The sequence below is a fragment of the Haliotis rubra genome, unplaced genomic scaffold, assembly GCF_003918875.1.
Source record: "Haliotis rubra isolate DU_JTF1 unplaced genomic scaffold, ASM391887v1 Scf561, whole genome shotgun sequence".
In the NCBI taxonomy this organism is placed as follows: domain Eukaryota; kingdom Metazoa; phylum Mollusca; class Gastropoda; order Lepetellida; family Haliotidae; genus Haliotis; species Haliotis rubra.
In genome coordinates this window covers 411,104-421,277 of record NW_025767259.1, presented here as the reverse complement: position 1 = coordinate 421,277, position 10,174 = coordinate 411,104, and positions in this window count along the sequence as shown.

The window sequence follows — 10,174 nt, the reverse complement described above, 5'->3', positions numbered from 1 at the left end:
CATATGCATCTGTCGCTAAGACACCCTCAGGCCAAAGGTAAATACATTGCCAGTATCCACATCGTCGGTAACCTGCCAAACAGATTTGACTTGGGTCAAAACGAACAAGCCAGAAATTTTCACACCCGTGCGTTCTACACATACTTCGGAATCATGTATGTCTACACAAACTGTGGAACCACTTCCTTGCACGCCCCATGCCCACTCAGAAGCAACTTATGATCATGATACATCTTCTCAGTCTACCAGTAACGTTCAACCAATCGTCAAAAGCAAAGGCAAACCGAAGCAAGATTCTTTGAAAAAGCAAAGTGGCAGAGCCCCAAAAGGTTCCGATGATAAAGTCAAATTATATAACAAATACGGATCACTTGAGGACATGGACGTGTCCGAAAACGTCCATTCTAGGGCACATAGCTTGTCGCCCTCGAAAACGGTGCGGGGTAGATCCCCAATTAATCCACCTAAAAGATATGTCTATCTAACAATATCGTGCAGTGGAACTGTAGAGGACTCCGGACAAATTTTAATGAAATACAGCAATTAATCCAGGATTTAACACCATCAGCGTTCTGTCTGCAAGAGACGTATCTGAAACAGACAGATAATTTTAACTTACGTCAGTTTGAAACGAATCATTATTTTTCCCCTTCAGGAGATAGAGCCACAGGAGGTTCTACTATCCTTATACGACAGGATGTTATTCACAGCCCTGTTACACTTAACACTAATCTCCAAGCTGTCGCAGTGCAACTTACTCTAGCATTTACATTATGCTCTCTGTATATTCCGCCTTCATCGGCACTTCAGCAGAATGATCTTCAATCACTCTATGATCAACTCCCAAAGCCATGTGTTATTATGGGTGACCTAAACGGTCACAACCCACTCTGGGGCAGTACTAACACTAACACTAAAGGCAAAATACTGGAAGATTTCATTTCCAATAATGACCTGTGCATATTTAATGATGATTCAAGCACCTATCTGCATCCTGCAACTGGCACTTATTCTTCTCTGTATTTGTCTCTTGCAGATTCTAACCTCCTGAATGAATTTGATTGGTCTGTTCATAATGAGTCAATGACCTTTGTGGAAGTAACCACTTCCCAACTATCCTTTCAGAAATAACGCCATCTGATTCTCCATCGTATACAAGATGGAACTTTTCGAAGGCTAACTGGTCTTTATATCAAACTATATGTAAATCGAAACTGCGACCTGAATGTTTCAGTGATATAACTGATCCCATTCAAACTTTTGCTGACGTTTTAAAACAAATAGCTGATGAGTGTATACCAAAGTCCTCTACGACTCTACATGTACGAAAACCATGGTTTAATACAGATTGTAGACAAGCCAGAAAAGCGAGGAAAAAGGCAGAGTGTTATTTCCGCCATCATCCAACTGTCCATAACGTAAATAAATTTAAAATACTCAATGCAAAGGCGCGTTGTACCTTTAAACAAAACAAACGACAATCTTGGAGAAATTATGTCTCAAAACTTAATTCACGCACACCAATGTCTAAGGTATGGAACATGGTTCAAAGAATTAAAGGCAAAGGTTCAAAATCTGCTGTTCACCATCTTAAAGATGGTGATAATTTTATTACTGACAAGTCTAAAATTGCAAATAAACTTGGCGAAACTCTTGCCAATAATTCATCATCGGCTAATTATGTCCCTGAGTTTCAGAGATATCAGAAACAACAGGAAATGACAAAACTTAATTTTGAATCAAATAACGGTGAAGATTATATGAAGTGTTTTCATTACATGAGCTACATACTGCTCTTGAGCAAGCTCATGACACTGCAGCGGGTGATGATAATATGCATTACCAGCTACTGAAACACTTACCTGAACCATGTCTGATGACCCTTTTAGATATATTGACCAAATATGGACATCTGGAGAATTTCCTCCTTCGTGGCGTAATGCCATTGTAGTCCCAATACCAAAACCTGGCAGGGATCATACAGATCCGTCTAATTACAGACCAATATCTCTAACTAGCTGTGTCTGTAAAACCATGGAACGTATGGTGAATAATAGATTAACTTGGTATCTTGAAACCAATAACCTTATAACAAATATTCAATGTGGTTTCAGGAAAAATCGTAGTACCATTGATCATTTGGTACGTTTAGAATCCTTTGTTAAAAATGCTATAGTAAATAAACAACATGCTGTATCAATTTTCTTTGATCTTGAGAAGCTTATGATAATACTCAATGCAAAGGCGTTGTACCTTTAAAACAAAACAAAACGACAATCTTGGAGAAATTATGTCTCAAAACTTAATTCACGCACACCAATGTCTAAGGTATGGAACATGGTTCAAAGAATTAAAGGCAAAGGTTCAAAATCTGCTGTTCACCATCTTAAAGATGGTGATAATTTTATTACTGACAAGTCTAAAATTGCAAATAAACTTGGCGAAACTCTTGCCAATAATTCATCATCGGCAAATTATGTCCCTGAGTTTCAGAGATATCAGAAACAACAGGAAATGACAAAACTTAATTTTGAATCAAATAACGGTGAAGATTATATGAAATGTTTTCATTACATGAGCTACATACTGCTCTTGAGCAAGCTCATGACACTGCAGCGGGTGATGATAATATGCATTACCACCTACTGAAACACTTACCTGAACCATGTCTGATGACCCTTTTAGATATATTGACCAAATATGGACGTCTGGAGAATTTCCTCCTTCGTGGCGTAATGCCATTGTAGTCCCAATACCAAAACCTGGCAGGGATCATACAGATCCGTCTAATTACAGACCAATATCTCTAACTAGCTGTGTCTGTAAAACCATGGAACGTATGGTGAATAATAGATTAACTTGGTATCTTGAAACCAATAACCTTATAACAAATATTCAATGTGGTTTCAGGAAAAATCGTAGTACCATTGATCATTTGGTACATTTAGAATCCTTTGTTAAAAATGCTATAGTAAATAAACAACATGCTGTATCAATTTTCTTTGATCTTGAGAAGCTTATGATACGACCTGGAAGCATGGCATTTTAAAGGATTTACATGATTTTGGTTTGAGAGGCCGTTTGCCTCTTTTCATATCACAGTTTTTAAAAGACAGGCAATTTCAAGTCCGAGTGGGTTCAACCCTATCTGATCATTATAATCAGGATCAGGGTGTCCCACAAGGCAGTATTTTGTCTGTCACACTGTTTAGCATCAAGATCAATAGTTTATCAACGGTTTTAAATGATTCAGTTGATGGATCATTATATGTGGATGATTTCAATATTTCTTGTCGTGGTAAAAAAATGCATACTATTGAACAGCAACTGCAGTTATGTTTAAACAAAATAAATACATGGTGTCTTGAAAACGGCTTTAAATTTTCTAAATCAAAAACTAATTGTATACATTTTTATAGAAAATATAAGCCTCATAAGGACCCATTTAACATTCCTGCCACATATTAAATCCCTTAAAGCTAAATGCCTGAAGGCACTCGACTTGTTAAAGGTTGTCTCCAATTCAAAGTGGGGAGGGGATCTAACTACCCTCCTTCACTTATATAGATCATTGGTGCGATCTAAACTTGATTATGGCTCGATCGTATATGGCGGAGCCTGCAAAAGCAACCTTAAGCTACTTGATTCTGTTCAGACTTTGTCTTGGATCATTTAGAACTTCTCCAGTTGATAGTCTCTACGTCGAGGCAGATGAGCCTTCTCTTACCCAACGCTGTATAAAATTATCTTTACAATATATTACCAAACTATATTCTAACGAATCTAATCCTGCATTTAACTGTGTCTTCAATCCTCTTTATGAGGATTTGCATAACAAAAAGCCTTCTCTTGTTCCGCCTCTTGGACACAGAATTAAACCATTCATTGCTGCTGCCGGCATTGAGCTGGAGAATATTTCTTCTTCTCGTCTTCTTTCTTTTCCTCCTTGGCAACTGATGAGGCCTGAAGTTGACCTAACTCGGACAAATGACAAAGTTTAAAAAATCTGTAACTAATGAATTACAGTATAAACAAGAATATAATCAATTAAAAAATAAATATAATACATACAAATCCTTATTTACAGATGGGTCCAAGGATGGTGGCGCGGTTGCATGAGCCATTGTCATTGGATCCAGAACAATATCTTCTCAACTACCAAATAACAGCTCTATTTTCACAGCATGAGCTAACGCCTTATTAACAGCTCTTAAATATATTAATAAACACCGTAAATATAAACAATACATCATCTTTTCTGATTCTCTTTCGTGTCTTCAGGCTATTAAAAATCTTTCTTGTAAACATCCACTTTTATTAGAAATTATTGAATTGTATAATGAGCTTGCTACTGGCCAATGCGACATCGTCTTTTGTTGGTTACCCAGCCATGTTGGCATTTCTGGGAATACACTGGCTGATCTTACTGCTAAGACAGCACTCAACAAATCTGTGACACCACTTCTTATTCCATACTCTGATTACAAAGCTAGCATTAGAACTTACATCCGGGATCTGATGCATATTGGTTACACCTACTTGGGCTGTCAGTCCAGATTTGAAGAGGTCATCATGCGATGATGTGGCATTGGCAACACAAGATATACTCATGAGTACCTATTAAAAGGTGAGGGTCCTCCGTTTTGTATCCCTTGTGATGAAAGAATCACAGTCGAGCATGTCCTGCTTGACTGTGTTGAATATTCCATCACAAGGGATATCTATTTCCAATCACAAACTATGAAGGATCTTTTTAGTAATATAAGTTCTCATTTAATTATTGCCTTTTTAAAAAAATTAGACTTGGTAACTGATTTGTAAATAGATGCATATTTTATTATTGGTAGTTTAGATTAGTAAGTGAGATTGTTAGTGGCTGTACCCTCAAAGTGGGTTGTAGTAGTGTAGAATTATTGTCCTGAGAGGGTACGTAAGACCAAAAACTTTCAAAGTTAATTGTTTGCTTACCCGATTTTTAAACGTAGTATTTTTGTTCCTTTAAATTTCGGCTAAACTTGTCCTAGTAATTGCCAGCAGCTGAAGGGATGGTGTAAATCCAACTAGGGTCCATGCAGGTAGCAAAAGCACTGTAAGTCCCCATGGTCCCTAGTATGGTGATCTACCTTCAGTTGTTGGCGATCTATAGCCCATTTTTACATTGTATTGTCCAGAAATAATTTTCTACTTTTAAATATATATGCTAGCTAGTTTTAACTCAATCTGTGATAATCTAGTGGTTTTTCTTTCCTTTGTTCACAGGGTTGTATATATTATATGTATGTATTATGAATTTAGAACTAGTTTTAGTCACGATATGGCTGAAATATTGCCGATGTGACTTTAAATCTTAACTCAATCTGTGATAATCTAGTGGTTTTTCTTTCCTTTGTTCACAGGGTTGTATATATTATATGTATGTATTATGAATTTAGAACTAGTTTTAGTCACGATATGGCTGAAATATTGCCGATGTGACTTTAAATCTTAACTCACTCACTCACAGGAGAAACTGATGTGCTTGTCAGAGATTGTTCTCGTTTTTATATAAAAATAAAAAAATCAACAATTCCACATTAATTGACATGCAATGACTTCTCTTTTGATTTTGTAACTACTCATGTATTTCGTGATGAAGCAGTTCATTTTTTGTTTACATTACCCTGATGGCTGAAAGGGTAACTTGATGTGACACTCAATGGAAAGTAAGGGCTTTATAATTGATCGACACCCTTACAAGATCATATATCATTCTCTATTTAAGTATACTTTGTAACAGACATATTTTCTAGTTTCTGATGAATATATTGTTTCAACTTATTTCAATTATAACTTTTTTATTGGCACGCAGCTGATTGATACAATGCTAGAAATTCTTCTTTTCGCCAACCATTCCAAATGTGAGAATTCGGTTAACCGAAGAAACTAAGCTGTCACGTCATTGCCTTTTTTTCCAACTGTCGCCAAGCAATGGGCAATCCATCTCTTATATAATATTGTTGTCTTTAATAAGAGCATTAATCAATTTAGTGTGTCAAGGTGGCAAAAGTACTTAGTTGGCTTTTCACCTTCTTCATACCACTTCATATTTGCTGTACTTTACTAAGAAAGTGAAATCCCAAATATAACATGTTACTTTTGACCACTTTCTAATATGGCATTGTGTATTTCATAGCTTTCGGCCATGGGAGCCGTGCCAATTAACACTTATCAGAGAGGTACACAAAGTCCGCAGTCTAGACTACCAGTTGTCCGACTTCCATTTTTGTGGAAGCCGCGGTTGCTGAGCAGTCTAGGCGTCTGACTTTGTGTGCTGGCGGTTAGGTGCCTGACTCTGAAGGTGCGGGTTCGAATCCCGGATGGGACACAACCCCAAAAGTACTAGAATCTGTACTTTACTAAGAAAGTGAAATCCCAAATATAACATATGTTACATTTGACCACTTTCTAATATGGCATTTTGTATTTCATAGACTTTATTATGATTTTTTTCAATGGAAAGTTATCTTGCAATGTTGTTGTGAGAATTGCTTCCTGTATCGCTATGATTGGCTGCTGAACATGCTATGTGGCAGTCATATTTGATTTAATACACACATTTGACATTGCTCTATAACGAAGCTGTTGTCTCAATTCAGCCAAATATATTCTTGAAAGAATTACACAGTTGATCGTAAATTTAGCGGTCATGCCCATGTGCTTGACACATAATTTTGAAAAACTTCTAAATGGACAACCGCTCGATAATTTGGAAATACACCATCTCGGCATCTTGGAAAAGAAATACAAGTCCTAGTCTGAATGTCCTCTCAGGTATTCGATCAACGTCTGGCGTGGTGCCAGCTCCAAGACAAAAGCAACTTAATATGCCACAGGATTCATCACTATCCTCTTCACGTTACCAACAGTCGTCTTGTATGAAGACATCATAACAAGGCATATCACCTGGAGATTAACCATGCAGCTGAACCATTTGGTGGTACTTCAGTGATGGTGTCTGCTTGTTATCTTGAATGTTTGAATAATCTTTTCGATATCAGAAGTTTCATGCTTGCGCGTTTGCAAGTATGTATGTGTGTGCAAGTATGTGTGTATGCGCAGGTGTGTGCAAGCATTTTTGGTGGAGATAGGGAATACAAGTACATGGTAACTGAGGGTGTTGGGGGCTGATATATGAAGGATTGGCATGCGTGTACAAATGAATCCATTAAATGCTCTCTAACGATATGTATGACATTGTAGCTGTGCATGTATATGTCTTAATTAATGGCTCTCGCAATCCTAAAGTTTGGCTCTTATGTAATAAAAGTTATATAATAATGTATTTATGTCATGAATGTAAAGGGTGAGACCCTATTAAACAAAATCTCTTACACATTTTCCTTTGCAGCTGGAGAGTAGGCAGCAAAGTGAAGTGTCTGGTAGTAACATGCTGCAGGAAGCACCTGGAGAGGAGGAGGAGAACAGGTCAACAGAGACTCCTGGTAATGCTGATGCAGGCAGTCACAAGACACTTCAGAAGCAGGAGAGGGACATCTGGCCAATCTGAGTGGCCAGAAGGTCATTGCCAGGATAAACATGATGGAATGTACTATGAAGGTAAACATGTGATGTGATGAATATGGCATGGGTATATGCTTAATGTATAACTTTAAAAAGTAGGGGAACTTCATTTTCAATTTACGATTGAAAATATTGGGGAGATATATTGGAGTCAATCAATGTTGATATGATAATAATGAATGTTTTGAGAGTGCATCACCCCTTGCACTTCCTTATGACCATGGTTGTTTGTACAGTAATCGCTCTTGAAAGATGATTGGTGTATGATGTGAAATTGACATGCAAAGATTTTTCATTTTCAAACAAAAACCCCTCGCTAGAAACAAACACAAACAACTGTGTGATGCATGATGATTGTCAAAATTAATGGTCTGCAGTGATTTATCGACCTTCTTGAAAAACTGTTACGATCAAGAATGACACCTCATGCATGTGTCCTGGGTTACTTGTTGTGCATGTGCATCCCATGCATTGTGTTTAGGGGTAGTGATAAAGAAAAATGGTGGTGCGTTCATGAGATGTCTGTCTTTGAAAAGTTTGTTAAAGCTTGTACTTCCTATCCAAATTGAAAGTTCAGGTCCCCGACTTTTTGTGAATAGTGTATAAGGACAACAGAGACATATGAAGGGAAAACAATAACTATTACCCTATATTACAATCCTCAGACAGGAAGTATAGAATGCTCATAATATTGTTTTGCATTTAACACAAGTTCCAATTTGATATCTCAGATAAGACAACTGAAACATGATTGCTCAATGAACAGACTTGTTAGTGATGTAAATTGTTTCACATTGCAATAATGTTTTTCACAGGCAAACTAAAGGTGTTTTGACCTCAATATGTGGTCACAAACAGTGAGGAGCTTATGTGTCATGATATCCCAATTGCGTGGATTGATGCTCATGCTGTTGATCACTGTACTGTCTGGTCCAGACTCAATTATTTACAGACTCCTGGAATATTGCTGAGTGCAGTGTAAACAACAAAGCCAAACACCAAGGGAAATTATTAAAGGAAATCATACATTAGAATACTGGAATTCACATGCAATGCATGTGCTTCACGCAGTGTTTCAAAAGCAGAATGGGTGGAATGTGCACATCTTGCGAAGGCGCCAAGCACATTTGGGTGTAAATTTATTCATTGCCTAGGTGCACTACAGTTTTCAGAACTGATTTAAAAAGACAACAGTACTAAGAATTAAATTGTCAGGAAGTACATGGCCACTGGTGGAGGAAGGGATTGTCCAAGACCTGGGAGACCAATTTGTCTGGCAAGGGGCAATCCCATGACCTATGCTAAAGAAGTGTGCTGGCAAGTGAGACTGGGAGTCCGACTCTCCACCAGCCCCATCAGAAGAGGCTGCAGACTGCTGGTCTGAAGGCATGTCAGCCAATCAACAACTGGCGTGGTGCCGGCTCCAATACAAATGCAACTTGAGGAGTAGTAGAGGGAATGACAGTCCTGGATCAGGTCCAACAAAAGCCTCTACAAAGCCTTATTTCCCAAATAAGGCTTTGGTCGGACCCTTAGCTCTTACTGCCATTACCCCTACTACTTAAAAGTAGTAAAATGTCCCCGGCAGCCACAATTCCCCAAGGGAGAAATAGAAATGTATTGCACTTCCTCCCAAGGGGAATTGTGTATCACATCACACAAAGTTGTGACGGCAGGATACGAACCCCACATGTACAGCTTGCGCAGACTACACATAATGGGGTCGCACCACTCAACCGACTGAGCTACCGGGGGCTATGCCGTGTTGACAGGAGGTAACACTGTGCCGTACGGTACGATCAATAATTCTTCTCTTACAAACCCTCTGCCTGGCCCATCCCTCTAGTAGTACAAGTTCGGCTCGTCTGCTTTCATGTCCACTTTATCTATGTTGTAAGTTTTGACTGACCATATAGGATCGGTGGCTCGCTTACGGCTATCACCCTCGTGTTCCCCCGGTTGGTATAGATATCTCACTAGGGCCCTATCTGGTATCTGTTTCTCCTTTCCACGCAATGGAGCGGCCGACTCTGACACTATTGATTTTAGTTTGATAGCGTCTGCCGGTTTCTTGCCGGTGAGAAGGGTGACTTCATGGTTGATTGCGGCAGACCACCTTAGGTAACCTCGCCGGACCCATTCAGTCGATCGTTTTCCCGGGTGGCCATCTCCCTTGCATACTGATGCCCGAACAAGGCGCTCAGCCAAAGTCCTATTAAATCTCTCAACTATGGCTTGGCTGGGCGATGAGCTCCTACCGCACCTCGCCTCACTGCATTTCTTTGTGTTTAGCCAGCAACGCACATCCACGACCCATGAACTCCTCTACCGGGTCAACTTGCAGCTCTGTTGGCCACGCCATGGCTGTGTTTGAATATGCTCAATCTTCTGGCTACCTGGGCAGAATCTTCGTGGTCAAGGGCTGGGCTTCCTGGTAGCTTTACTGGCTCAATTCACCTACAGTTAAGGCATACTCTGTACCTCTTGTCGCGGGTAGGAACAGTAGGTCTGCCTGGTGAACGCTATTATGTTAATACCTAACTTCCTTCTAGGCACGTGAAGTGGTGGTGGTAAATAGATCCTGCCACAGGGCTTGTTTTTCGCCACGCTTTGG